Source organism: Ceratotherium simum, chromosome 1, assembly GCF_057802395.1.
Source record: "Ceratotherium simum simum isolate JZ-2026a chromosome 1, ASM5780239v1, whole genome shotgun sequence".
In the NCBI taxonomy this organism is placed as follows: domain Eukaryota; kingdom Metazoa; phylum Chordata; class Mammalia; order Perissodactyla; family Rhinocerotidae; genus Ceratotherium; species Ceratotherium simum.
This window is the reverse complement of record NC_141900.1, coordinates 56,380,902-56,395,273: the sequence shown is the minus strand read 5'-3', so window position 1 is coordinate 56,395,273 and position 14,372 is coordinate 56,380,902. Positions and strand designations below refer to the sequence as shown.

General features: G+C 41.5%; 1 protein-coding gene across 2 annotated transcripts in view; it reads right to left on the bottom strand.

Annotated features, from left to right (window-relative positions):
• Window positions 1-11,628, bottom strand: part of CCDC126 (coiled-coil domain containing 126) — a 38,197-nt gene extending 26,569 nt beyond the window's left edge. Inside the window, exons 1-3 of one of the 2 annotated variants that reach the window (XM_087428954.1) lie at window positions 11,425-11,628; window positions 10,955-11,047; window positions 4,519-4,619 (exon numbers count right to left, since the gene is read on the bottom strand). The gene's annotated coding sequence lies outside the window, so the exon portion shown is untranslated. The remainder of the gene's footprint in view (window positions 1-4,518; window positions 4,620-10,954; window positions 11,048-11,424) is intronic. The other variant, XM_087428947.1, reaches the window with a different exon arrangement.
• Window positions 11,629-14,372: the final 2,744 nt, after the last annotated feature.

The following is a 14,372-nucleotide window of genomic DNA, read 5'->3' as shown; positions in this document are numbered from 1 at the left end:
AATACAAAACACATACCATCAAAGCTTCTCCAGTACATGTGTGTGTGTTGAGGTATGTGTAATTGGGGGACCTTCTGCCCTGCAAATTCACCTCTCCTGTTCAGAAAACTCCCACTCTTCCTGTCTCCCAGCCTGCCACCCATTCCCTGATACACTTCTAATAAATTCTGGGGCTCCAAGGTTTGAAGAATACCCATCTATTCTTGTTGAAGTATACCCACTCTGCCAAACCTCACTACAAACATGACTACACCACTAACTGGGTATATTAATTACTATAGTAAAGTAACAACTGCAGGAAAAATTAAGAATCAACTCCTTTTCAAATTTTCTTCTACTTCTGCTCATTTCTTTAGTTACCATAAACAGAATAAATCCCTTCAGATCTTACTGAAACAGCACCATTAATATCAATACTGGCGTACTAAACTTTGCTTAGCAAAGTCAGGTAAACATAACCTAATATTTTTTCTACAAAGATTTCCCATTTGATTTGAGTTCAGAAAATGGAAATTCTGAATTCCCAAGAAAAATTAAAAAAAAAAATTTACCCATGTATATTAAATTTATTCTTCCTTTATAAATCTTTACTGGCTCCTATGTCTTTTCACACTTGACCTGTGTGCTACATTATCTCACCTAGCACCCAGTGGAAGGATCAACTAGTAATTTGTCCTGAAGCAGTCACAACAGGATTCTAAAGCTGGCATGACAACAAAGCCAAAAAAGTGACATCACACTGGAGAATTGAGAACACAGACTCCTAGGTATTTTGGCAAATAAAGGTTAAAATGACAGCCTAGAAAGTTCTAGGTCACTATACATATCCAAGGCCAAAAAAGAAGAGACTCAAAACCAGAGGCAAAGAGGGTACTTCAGTTAAATAACAGCAACAACCATTACCACAATCACTTATTTGTACCAGATTCTGCTCTAAGCTCCTTATATGAAACAACTCATTTAATCTTCACAACATCCCATACTAATAATATTCTCACTTAACAGGTAAAAAAAACGGAGGCAAAGAAAACTTAAATAACTTGCCCAAGGTCATACAACTGGATGGCAGAAGAGAGAGAATTCAAAGCTCAGGCTGTTAACCACTGCCCCTCTTTTATAGCAATAAAGCAATAGAATGAGCAGCAGAAACTGCAGTGGTGAACAGTTACTGACTTCTTGTCATGTGCCTAACTCTGAAGTAAACACTTCATAAAGGTTTTTTCATTTAATAACCCCCAAAGAAATATGTTGTTGTTATTCTCACTTTAAGGATGACCAAATTAAGGCTTGGAGGTTAACCTGCCTAAGATTTTTACCCAGACCAACTGACTTCACTTGCCTGAATTTTGGCAAGAGCTGTAAGTCCACAAGTTCAGAATTTATATCTCCATTCAGAGTCTGTCCTTTCCTTTAAAAAGAGTCCTTAAACCCAGCCCTATTATAACTCATAGGTTTTACAAAACTCCATGAAAGTGACAAATCCCAAGACTATAATAGAATTAGGCAGAGAACAGGAGATTCACTGTGGGGGGAGGATAGTCAAACATAGGGATCCTAATCTATAAGAGGTAAAGTCTTTCCCAGTACGTACAAGCTTAAGAATGAACTGCTCACCACCATGAACTTTGCTTAAAGGGTGAGTGGCAGTACCAACACCAGGCGGAAGCATAGCTGAGAAGGATATGCCGCCAAAGTAATAAATCCCAGGGAACAAGGAGGCCTAGCTTAAACCTAAAGTTTCTCAGTGTGAAGGGCCCAAAGATCTAAGCTGCAAACTATTAAATAAAGAGCCCCCTAATGCTCTATATTGACTATACATTACCTGACTGTACCATCAGATTCACAGAGCAGACCTTCATGAAAGGTCTTCATAGCCTTGACTCTATATGGAATGTGTCTGCTTACCACTGCCCTCAACAAAATTAAAGCAGCACATCTCAGAGGGAAGTCAGGAACTTTCATAGGGACTACCACAGTAAGAATTGTATATGCTTTGTAACTTGCTTGTTTGTTATATGTTTGTTTATAGTGGTAAGAAGTAACACATTTTGGGCCGGCCCGGTAGCTTAGCGGTTAAGTGGGCGCACTCCGCTACTGGCGGCCTGGGTTCGGATCCCGGGCACGCACCGATGCACCGCTTCTCCGGCCATGCTGAGGCCACGTCCCACATACAGCAACTAGAAGGATGTGCAACTATGACATACAACTATCTACTGGGGCTTGGTGGGGGGGAGGCGAGAAAAAAAAAAAGGAGGAGGATTGGCAATAGATGTTAGCTCAGAGCTGGGCTTCCTCAGCAAAAAAAAAAAAAGAGGAGGATTAGCACGGGTGTTAGCTCAGGGCTGATCTCCCTCACAAAAAAATAAAATAAAAAATAAAGAAGTAACACATTTAATATGAAAAGGGTTTCTTTGGGAACAGCAAAGTAGTGAGAAGCTGGGAGCAGTTAATCCCACTCTACACTAGGGAACTACAAAATGACACCAAGGAATAAAATGGGTATGGGAGCTACCAGGAAGAAAAGACACCCTGGAGCTTTCTCCAAGTTAAAAAGATGGCCAGCAGCCAGCCTATGCCTGACAAAGGGCTGAGCAGTTCAAAGGCCCATGAGGATTCTCTGAAGCAATCCAAGAAGGCCTGAAAACTATTCTATCTAAGGGTCCATTTCCACAAGCAATTGCAAGCAAGCCCAGCAGAGGTGACTAAAATTCTAAAAGAATACAATTCTGCCTTTGGTCTCTTCTCAGAGAATGCTTCACATTAAAATCATCTGGAGAGTTTTTCACAAGTCTCAATGCCAGAGCCAGCCCTGATGGTCTAGTGGTTAAAGTTCAGTGCACTCTGCTTCAGTGGTCCGGGTTTGGACTCATCTGTCAATAGCCATGCTGTGGCGGTGGCTCACACAGAAGAACTAGAAGGACTTACAACTAGAATATACAATTATGTACTGGGGCTTTGGGGAGGCAAAAAAAACAAAAGAGACAGAGGAAGATTGGCCACAGATGTTAGCTCAGGGCGAATCTTTCCCAGGAAAAAAAAAGTCCCAATACCAGGTTCCACCCCACATCAACTAAATTAGAATTAGTTTAGTGGGAGCCAGGCATCGGTATTTTTTAAAGAGCCCTAGGTTATTCCAGTGTGCAGCAAAGTTCAGGAACTACTGTCTGAATCTCAAACTTCTTCATGAAGTAGCAATGATAGCTACAGGTAGGGTCACTAAATTCAAAGTTACAAGTTAGTTCATCAGGAGTGATACAGGATTCCTACTTGGATCTATCTATAATGACCCTGAAGGAGAAGGGGTAAAGAGAAGAGAAAACACTTTGCTGGAACCCAAGTCATTGCTGCCAGGGTGGGCTAGGCCCTATATTTACCAGGCAGGGGTGGAGGTGGAGTAAAGAGAAAGCAATTTCCACTGGCACCACTTTAGTCCCTAGGATCAATACGAATACACTGTTCTGTTCTCTAAGAGATAATTCTGTGATTTCACATAGACAAAAAGCAGAGAAAAAGTTTTGAATTCTTTAGCAACTAAAGGTAATTTACCTTACTACTTTTAAAGAGAAATAATTCTTAGACTCAATCTTTATGAAAGAAAAAGAAAAGGGAGAGTTCAATGTCTCTTCTTTCTGTGCAATGTTCCAAGCTGCAAATGACAGAGGAACTTGCACTTTGAACCTCTCCAATTTTTTTTGTGTGTGTGTGTGAGGAAGATCCGCCCTGAGCTAACATCCATGCCAATCCTCTTTTTTTGCTGAGGAAGACCAGCCCTGAGCTAACATCTACTGCCCATCCTCCTCCTTTTTTTTTTTTTTCCCCTTTTTCTCCCCAAAGCCCCAGGAGATAGTTGTATGTCATAGTTGCACATCCTTCTAGTTGCTGTATGTGGGATGCCGCCTCAGCATGGCCAGACAAGCAGTGCGTCGGTGCGCACCCGGGATCCGAACCCGGACCGCCAGTAGCGGAGCACGCGCACTTAACCGCTAAGCCACGGAGCCGGTCCCCTCCAATTTTTCTTTATGTTTCAAGCACTGGTCCAGCTCCTGAAAGACCACTCAGATCAAGATGGAGACAATAACTAGAATCTTAAAAGGCTTACACTGTTGCTGAAGACTTCTGACTACCATCTAGCACAGTATTTATTAGAGTATTTCCTCCGCCAAAATAGTCTACAATCTAAAAACTTTTTAATCCTAACTTCTAGGCCACTGTATTAATTGTCTACCAATCATTTAAAAAAATAAAACTTCAAATTGGTCCCAAGAAACAACTGGAGAATTTTTAAAGGCAAAAAATAAAATCATCACAACCTTCATCATCATTATTATTTTGACCTAAGATAGAATTCTAAATATGTTTTAGGATTCCCAGAGGAAAGCTCTCACCCAACTGCAGAAATTACAAAACGAATTACAGTCCACATGGCCCAAAGGTAGAAGAATTGAGGAGATACACTTAAAATGAAGTATCTGTAGAGTACTAGATTTGAAGAAGGGCAACAGAATGTGGTCCAAGTACCATCATCTCCAGTTGGATTCCTGCAGCTGCTTCTCAAGTGCTTTCCCAGATTCCTCTCCAACCCCACTTCAAGCCATTGTCCTCAGAGCAGCCAAAATGTCCTTCCAAAAACAAAAGTCATGATTTAAATAGTCACAATTTGAATATTTCTCCAAAAGAGATATGCAAATGGTCAATAAGCACACGAGAAGATGCTCAAGGGGCCGGCCTCGTGGCTTAGCAGTTAAGTGCGTGCGCTCCGCTACTGGCGGCCCGGGTTCAGATCCCGGGTGCACCGACGCACCATTTGTCAGGCCATGATGAGGCGGCATCCCACATACAGCAACAAGCAGGATATGCAATTATGACATACAACTATCTACTGGGGTTTTGGGGAGAAAAAGAGAAAAGAAAAAAAGAGGAAGATTGGCAATAGATGTTAGCTCAGGGCAGGTCTTCCTCAGCAAAAAAGAGGAAGATTGGCATGGATGTTAGCTCAGAGCTGATCTTCCTCACAAAAAAAAAAAAAAGTTGCTCAAATCACTAACCATTAAAGAAATGCAAATTAAAACTACAATGAAATACCACTTCACACCCATTAGGATGGCTGTGAAGGGCATCAGAGTATACGACCCCAAAATATACCTCTTTGGTATACGGATTATTTTGAGCTGAAGATAAATGAGAAATAGCAGATGGAGGAAGAGCTCCCCACCCTCCCTCTTTCTACCTAAAATCAAGACATGAATTTCTCATGAGAAGGGAGCTCAATGGGAGAGGGTAGCTATAGTAAAAATGTAAAATATTAAACAATATACATTTAATTATAGAGTTTACAAGGTTTTTGAAACCACTTTTATCTAACAATGCTCTCTTTGCTCTGATATTTGAATTAGTTCATATTTCTTAGGAAGCATTTTTGTTTTATTGCCAGCTTCATCATAAAACTTTACAGTGGGTAATTCACTTAGATAATCAAAAAGTGACTTGTAAGTTTTCTTCCTTGTACCATTAAGCTGATGTTAGTGGTGGTAAAATATCGGTTTGAATTTGAAAAATATTAATAAGGAAAAGTTTTTGAGTTATGCAATACATTAAACACTTCTGTGTTTTATTTTCATTAGTCATTTTGCATTTTCCTGCAGTTTTTGTGTCTGTGTGTAAACACGCGGTTATCTGCCTCTCTTCTATACAACAGATTTGAGGCAGCTCACATTAAGAATACAAACAACAGAACCTATTGAGATATAAATAAGACATAAGTCAAGACAGAGGCATATAAGCATGGGGTCCACAAAGGCATGTGTACTTGCTGTTTGTGCTGGTCCTCTGCTTGGTTGCCCTCAGATTTATTCCTTACCCTCTTTCTCTGTTCTGTTTTGTATCTCAGGGGAGGGTGATTCCAGTAGGTGGCGTTTTCCAGGTTCCCAAATCAGCTTGCTTCTACCTGTGTTCAGCCAGTGGGAGGCACTGGCAGGAGTTTGGAAAGTAGGAGGAAGGAAAAGCTCTAGGGTATATTTCTCCCTCCCTCTGTGCCTCAGCTGGTGTCTCCTTTGTAGCACCAGCTCCTGCCAGACTGCCTCTCTTGGCTTTGTTTTCCACTGGGTGTCCTTGGACTTGGGCTCTGGTAACATCACTGCTTTCTCTGTCTGTTCCATAGACCTTGGGATGATAGTGGCTTCCTACTGTGCCTCACAGTCTCTGGTTATGTTTAATATAGGTAGAGTCTTCTTATATCCAATATCTTTAGTATATTTAATAGCATTATGTCCTCCTGATTTTTGTGTACTGTGAAGTAATTGGGCTAGGTACTGTTTTGATAGTATCTATATACTGTTATGAGCCTTTGTAATAGCCCTTTTTTTTTTTCTTTTCAACCATTTCATTTCTTTTCCCAGAAAAGCAGAAATAGAACAATTTTAAAGGGTTTTATTCCTAAATCTGATCCTTCACATCAATCTCAACAGTGATACGACTTACCCAACACATGAATCAGACATTCAGCAACTGTTCATTTCAAACATTTGTTGAGTGTCTACTTAGTGATGAAGCTTGTTCTTCTGGAGATTATGCTTTGGTAGGAGTGGGACAATAAACAAGCAAACAAAGAAATAAGGTAATTTCAGCTTGTGATAAATTGCTATGGAGAAAATAAACAGGGTGATGTGAGATTGTCTGAGAAGTCTACATAAGGTGTGAAGTCAAGGAAGGCCCTCTAAGGAGGTCTGATCTGAAAAGAAAGAGGAAGTATAAAGTCTAGTTCCAATTTCCTTCCAACTAAAACCTTTAGAATTCTTTTCTGACCAGAATCTTGGGAGCAGGCAGTAAATTCCTTATTCCTGGTCTCCTCAGTATAAACAAATGAAAACGAGAAGGATCCCAACCCCCAGCATGGAATGGCCTGGTTTGGAAAAACTGTCCAAAGTGAACAGAAAGAAACCCACAAGCAAAGAAAGCTTTGTGTTCCCCTTTCTTATGAGAATGGCAGTTTCGCTGTTTGGTAATATATAGAAACAGTAATCATATGATATGGTGATCTTCACACAGAAAAATATATTCTTATTGGCATTTTCTAATATGAAGGGGGCAGTAGCAAAATGGGGTATGGAATAAAGTCTAGGTAGCAATCCGCCTGCCTGTTAACTTACAATTGTTATTAAATATTTTAAATACAATTTTTCAAACTCAAAAATATTCCTTGCTAAAGAACACAAAAGTAGAATAACAAAGAACATAAGGAAATTTTTTTCTTCATTTTGTATTTATTATGGGCCTTAACGTCTCCACTCCAATTTACAAGATCTTTGGATATCTGTAAATCTCCAAAGATCTGTTCAAAGCTCTATTATACTACTTGCCAAACAGCAAACATGTAAACAACTAGCTATTTAAACAATTTTTCAGTATTTTCTCCCTAGTCAGGGACCTAAAGACAAAACATATTAGTCCAACATTATTACCAGGTAAGAGTAAAGACAGAGAATCAGTGACTATTTAAACTAGAACGCCCTCATTTTAAAGATAAGGAAAGTGGGAGCCGGCCCTGTGGCTTAGCAGTTAAGTGCACGCGCTCTGCTACTGGAGGCCCGGGTTTGGATCCTGGGCGCACACCAACGCACCGCTTGTCCAAGCCATGCTGAGGCCGCGTCCCACATACAGCAAGTAGAAAGATGTGCACCTATGACATACAACTATCTACTGGGGCTTTAGGGAGAACAAGGGAAAAAAAAAAAAAAAATGGAGGAGGATTGGCAATAGATGTTAGCTCAGGGCCAGTCTTCCTCAGCAAAAAGAGGAGGATTCGCATGGATGTTAGCTCACGGCTGATCTTCCTCACAAAAAAAAAATAATAAAAAAAAAATAAAGATAAGGAAAGTGAAGCACAAAGAGGATTAATGACTCCCAATGTCAAATGGGGAAAACTGAGGCATCCAAACTCTCAGCCCAGGACACCAGTGTTTTTCAAAAGTGAGGAAAAAAAATCGACTTTAATAGTTTGCAACTGGCACTTTTTTAAAAAAACAAGATAAAACAGAAACCATCAGAGTACACTGTATACACTACAGATTTTGTTTTGTGAAACTTTTCTTTCAGTTTTATATATATATCTTTTTCATACACAGACACACATGCACACACAGAATTATACATCTATGGCATCTTGACATAAAAAGATCTCTTGCTATGGGCTGCAGTCAAAAATTTTAAAAACACTGCAGTTTCACACTGCTGGTCTTGAAATACTTCCTTGTATTTTTATGCAAACATTGCAACAGCAACATTAAAAACATTAATGGATGGTTAGTCCTACCTTAAAATCTCTTCTTCAAATCTCATTTTTACATTTATTCAGTGCTCTGCTTTTTATGCTGTTAAAACTATAGCTTAAGAAACCATCAACAACGATAGCAGCAACTGGCAAGCAGAAAAGCTCTCACTCAGCCAAAGGTGCTACAAGAATCACTGCCTATTTGTCTCCTAAGGAATTTACAGCTAGAGAGGCAGATTATTTATTACAAAATACACAGTATGTTCACCAGAGCTCAGATGTTCAGATAGTTCTCTCCAAAAAAGACTCAGAAATAAGTCCTCCACAGACCTGACCTTGGAATGGAATTTCAGGGAAAAAGGCCCATTCCTAAAATATTTTTCTCTACATAATACTGCCTGAGGCTAATATCTGGGGAAAAAAATTTAACATAGGACACAGCCATCCACTCCTAATTAGGTCTAAGATTTCAAATGTGAACTACCTTGAAAGAAGCTACACTAAAATTCCAGCCAAGATACAGAAATATCATATCTTAAGATATCAGACCATTTTTAAACGGCATACTTGGTTGGGAGAGGGGAGAGAAGACGATAGCACTGAAGAGTACAGACAGATAAAAGAAAATGGGTAACGTAAATCAGGATTAAGAACAGAAATGTTAGGGCAAAAGGGAAACTACTCAATCACTATGCCACAGTGAAAGTTTAATCTAAAATATATTATGCAGTACTAGATATTTCAGTCACAGAGCTTGACCTGGCTACAGCCTCAGCCAATCATGTTTTGTGCCACATAACCCCATCTGCCCTTCCACAGCTAACTAGACTAGCATTGGGCACCTTTGCCTGAGGCCTTGGACAAAAAGAAGCCCCTAAGAAAACCAGGATATTGGCAGTAGGAGCAAAAAGGGAAAGAATTCACAAAAAGAAACAAGGGAATTGGATTAGGGCATTGTCAAACTAGAGTTATAAAGAAGCAAGCATAATACCTAAAAAGAGGCTAAGAGTAAAAGAAAAGAGATACATAGTAGTGGAGAAGAGAACTAGGCATGTCAAAAATGCACAGAAAAGCCGCAGCTCACAACAGAGAGGGAGGAACCGGTTGGTAGAGATTCTTGTTTGTGGCAGCTTTCTAGTTCTTTCATGTGTATTCCCTTCTTCAAGATGGAAAAAACCTCCTAATGTACAAATAAATGACAAAAAGGGTTTATATCAATTTTTTTCCACATTAAAAAGAACATCTAAAAACCCTTATCATTGAAAGTGTGAGCTAGAAGAGTCCTTGGAATCAGACCAACTCACTATTTTAGAGATGAGGAAATTGAGGACCACAAAGGAACCTAAGGTGACACAGATAGTGACAGAGCTAGGACAAGAACGAAGGCCTCCTATTTCCATAGTCATTACTCTCTGTCCTGTATTGCACTATATAACAACAACATAGAAACATTTTTTTTCAAGACAAGTATTTTTGCCACGTTTTTAAATGAATCAGAAATCTTTAAGTGCATATGCCATCTCCCACAGTTTAAATAAGTTTTCCACTTATTTGCTCTCTGGCTCTCTGCTACCCTTATCAAATACATTCATAGATTTCTTTTTTTCTTAAATATTTTTTTAAATCCATCTGTCACTAAAGATACTACACAGAAAATTCATCAGGGCCCTCTGCCTTGTCCCCCCATAACTGTACATTCAAAACCACATTACTCAGGACACGTTATTTCACATATTGCAGAACAGTGTTTGAACTCAATGTAGTACAGAACAGACATTTGAAATGAAAAACGTTTCAACGAAGGACCATAAAGATTTCCTTAAAGAAAAACTCATCACCACTGTCAGTAAAATTCAGGAGAAAACAGTACAAGAACCACCGAAACTAAAGAGGGACTAACGTGAAACGCTTCAAGTCACTCCTTATAAAATTTATTGCATTCATTCAGCCTGTCCTGAGAACAAAAACTACAACTTGGAAACACAAATCCCAAAGGGGAAAATTACTAACCAATGCGTAAGTGTAGAGAAGAGACTGAAAAAAGCAGAGATATGGTAAAGACGGTCCAGCCCCACGCCACGACTGCAGCACACCTAGAAGCTTACTCTGCCAAAACAAACACTTAAGCTCCTTTAAGGATCCCCCAAAGGACACAGATGGGGGAGAGGAGGGGGTATGGTGAATAAGTCCTTGTATCTCTAAGGCTGATCCACAGAAAAGCAGAGTCATCAATTTCCTAAGAACATTCTCAGCCATACTAAAACAGCGGAAATTAAGAAGACAGCGTATTTTAAAGAATTCTTTGCTTAGGTTTAAGGTAAACAAGGTATAAAGTGAAGAACATACAACCCAGGGTGCCAATGATTAGACAAAGAAAAGCACAAAACTCACAAATCCAGAGGCCACTTCAGTATAGCTAATGAAAGTATCATATTCAAAGGATTTTTTCGTCAAATGAAGAATTAATGGCGTTGTGAGCATATTAGTTCTTATTCTAACAACTTCAAGGTGCGTGTTATCTTCATTTGATCGATGAGAGAATTCAGGCTTAGGGCCTTTAATTAACCAAGGTCACAAAGCCAGTCAGTCACTCAATCAGGATTAGAACCCAGGCTGTCCGAGCCACTCTCAAAACCGCTTGCGCGAGCATAAGCCACAGTCGACACAGCAGTTTAAGTTCATCCTTACCCGTCATCCAGGAGCTGAGTTCTCAAGAGGGAGTAAAAAACGGACATTTGACTTTCTCTCTCTTTCTCTCTCTCAAAGTAGAACAGAGCTGAGCTGTCAAAAACAAAAAGAAGTGAGTGCGGCTGCCGGGCGGGCGCTCCATCCCCGCAGCTCAGCTCCGTCGCTCCCCCGCGCCGGTGGCCCCGGGACCGAGCCCACCCCGCTCGGCTCCCGCAGCCCGAGCCACGCTCGCTTCTCCGCCCGGGGCCCGGGGGCCGCGGCTGTCCGAGCCGGAGGGGCAGGGACAAAGAGCCTCTCCGGCCGCGGTCGGGGGCTGCCGGCCCGTCCCCGAGCTGGGTGTCCGCGGACGCCCCGCGGCAGCGGCCCCGGGGATCGGGGACGGGGCGCGGCGGAGGAGGGGCGGCCGCCTGGCCCGAGGGGCTCCGTGAGAGGCGCGGGCCGGACAGGCAAAGACGCCCCCTCCCCATTACCTCGTCTGTGGGCTTCTCGTCACCGCCGCCGCCGCCAACCGGCTCCCGAGCCAGGGCGGCGCAGCGAAAGCCGATTAGCGGGCGTCAGCTGCGTCCCGCGCTCGCGAAGCAGCCTCCAGGTCGGGATGGAGAAAGGCCCGGGCTGGGAATCATGGAAGAGGTTGGTTCCCAGCTTGTGGGGCTTCTACTCTTCTCTTCCCTCGCACTCGGCTTCCGCTCCGCCTCCTGGCCCGGCCTGGCCCTACCCCCACTTCGGAGACCAGTCGCCCGCGGCGCGCGGCATTGTGGGGGATGTAGTCCCGGAATGCGGAAGAGGCGGCACGTGCTTCTAGCCCGCCTGCCCCTACTTCTGGTCAGGACGACGCCGTTGCGTGGCAACCACGGGGGGCGGCTCACTCCTTCTTCCGGATTGGAAGAGGAGCTTACGAGAGGCGTACTCCCGGCTTTAACTCGCTTGCAGGCGTTGAAAGGAGAGTGTGGACGTTTTACTGCTGACCCTCCTGGAGGGAACCAACAATTCCAATGCTGTTGGCTTGAGGCAGAAGAGCTTAGTAGTGATTAACAGTATACTACAGACAAGAGTGCCGTTATTGCCCCTGAACGTCTCTAGCCTGTGGAGTAAAGCAAGAAAAATAAAAGGACTAAAGATTGAATAGAAACAAAATTATTTTTCACAGATGATATAATTACTATGTATGTATGTGGCAAATCCAAAAGAATCTACAGATAAATTGTTACAGTTAATGAGTTTAACAAGATTAATAGATACAAAAAAATTATATTTTTTAAAAGTAGATATTTATTTCTATATTCTAGGAAAAAAGTTAGAGAATTAAATTTTTTAAAAGATACCACTTTAGTGTCTAACAAATATCAAGTACCTAGGAATAAATCAATCAAAGAAGTGCAAGACCTGTATGAAGAAAACATTTTTAAAAACATTGAAGAAGACCTAAACAAATAAGAGATAACATGTTCATGGGTTGGAAAGTTCAATACTGAAAGATGTCAGATCTCCCCAAATTTATGTGTAGATCCAGTGCAATTCCAGATAAAATCTCAATAGATTTGTGTGTGTGTGTGTGTGTGTGTGTGTGACAGAGAGAGAGAGAAAGTTAAGCCAATTTAAAATTTTATGGAGGAGCAAAGACAAGCATTAATGAGGAAGAGGAGGAAGTAAAAGAGGAGGAGGAGGAAGATTTATGCTACCAGGTACCAAGCTTTATTATAAAGCCATAGTAATTAAGGCAGTGTGGTATTGGATCAAGGATAGACAAATAGGGCCAGCCCTGTGGCTTAGCGGTTAAGTGCGCGCGCTCCGCTGCTGGCGGCCGGGGTTCGGATCCCGGGCACGCACCGACACACCGCTTCTCTGGCCACGCTGAGGCCGCGTCCCACATACAGCAACTAGAAGGCTGTGCAACTATGACATACAACTATCTACTGGGGCTTTGGGGGAAAAAAATAAATAAATAAAAATTTAAAAAAAAAAAAAAAGGATAGACAAATATACTAATGAAACAGAATAAAGAGCCCAGAAAGTCTCACCCATACATGGGAATTTGATTTATGTTATAGTGCTGATGCAAAGCAGTGCCTAAAGGGTGGTTTTCAGTAATTGGTGCTGGGACAAATAGATTTCCATTTGGAAGAAAACAAAGTGAAATTGGGATCTTCACATTATACACAAAAATCAATTCCAGGTGGATAATAGACATAAATTTGAAAGGCAAAACAATAAAGCTTTTAGGGGCTGGCCCTGTGGCTTAGCAGTTAAGTGCGCGCGCTCTGCTGCTGGCGGCCCGGGTTCGGGTCCCGGGCGCGCACCGACGCACCGCTTCTCCGGCCATGCTGGGGCGGCGTCCCACGTACAGCAACTGGAGGGATGTGCATCTGTGACATGCGACTATCTGCTGGGGCTTTGGGGGAAAAATAAATAAACTAAAAAATTTAAAAAAAAAAAAAAAAACAATAAAGCTTTTAGAAGATAAAATAGGAGTATATATCCATGACCTCAAGGGTAGGGGACAGACTTTTTAAGCTAATCCAAAAAGCACTAGTAATAATAGAAAAACTGATTAATTTGACTACATTAATATTTAAGACTTGGTTTCATCAAATGATACCATTAAAAGAGTTCAAAAGCAAGCCTCAGAGACTAATAAGAAATTTACAGCATTATGCTGTATACCTTAAACTTATACAGAGCTGTATGTCAACTATATTTCAATAAAACTGGAAAAAAAATTACAGCATGTATAACCAAAAAAAGTCTTGTCCAGATTGTATAAAGAATTACAATCATAAGAAAAAGATTTGAGGGGCCGGCCCTGTGGCGCAGCGGTTAAGCGCACGCTCCGCTGCTGGCGGCCCAGGTTCGGATCCCTGGTGTGCACCGACGCACCACTTGTCAGGCCATGTTGTGGCAGCGTCCCATATAAAATGGAAGAAGATGGGCACAGGTGTTAGCCCAGGGCCAGTCTTCCTCAGCAAAAAGAGGAGGATTGGCATGGATGTTAGCTCAGGGCTGATCTTCCTCACACACACACACAAACACACTAAATTAATTAATTAATTAATTTTAAAAAAAAAGAAAGAAAAAGATCTGAACAGGCACATCACTAAGGAAGAAGTCCAAATAACCAGTAAACACGAAAAAGTGTCAACCTCACAAGAAAATTCAAACCACAGTAAGAGAATACTATGCCACCCATCAGAATGACTAAAATGAAGACTGACAATTACAAGTGTTGGCTAGGAGTGGAGCAATGGGAATTTTCACTTTACTGTAGGGAGAGTAAATTAATAGAGCAAGTTGGAAAAATTGTTTGGCCTTATCTACTAAAGTTGATCACAGGCCCAAATATGACCCAGCATGTCACTTCCAGGTATATACCCTAAGAGGGGCAGGCTCATGTGCACTGGTATGCATGTGCTAGAATGTTAAC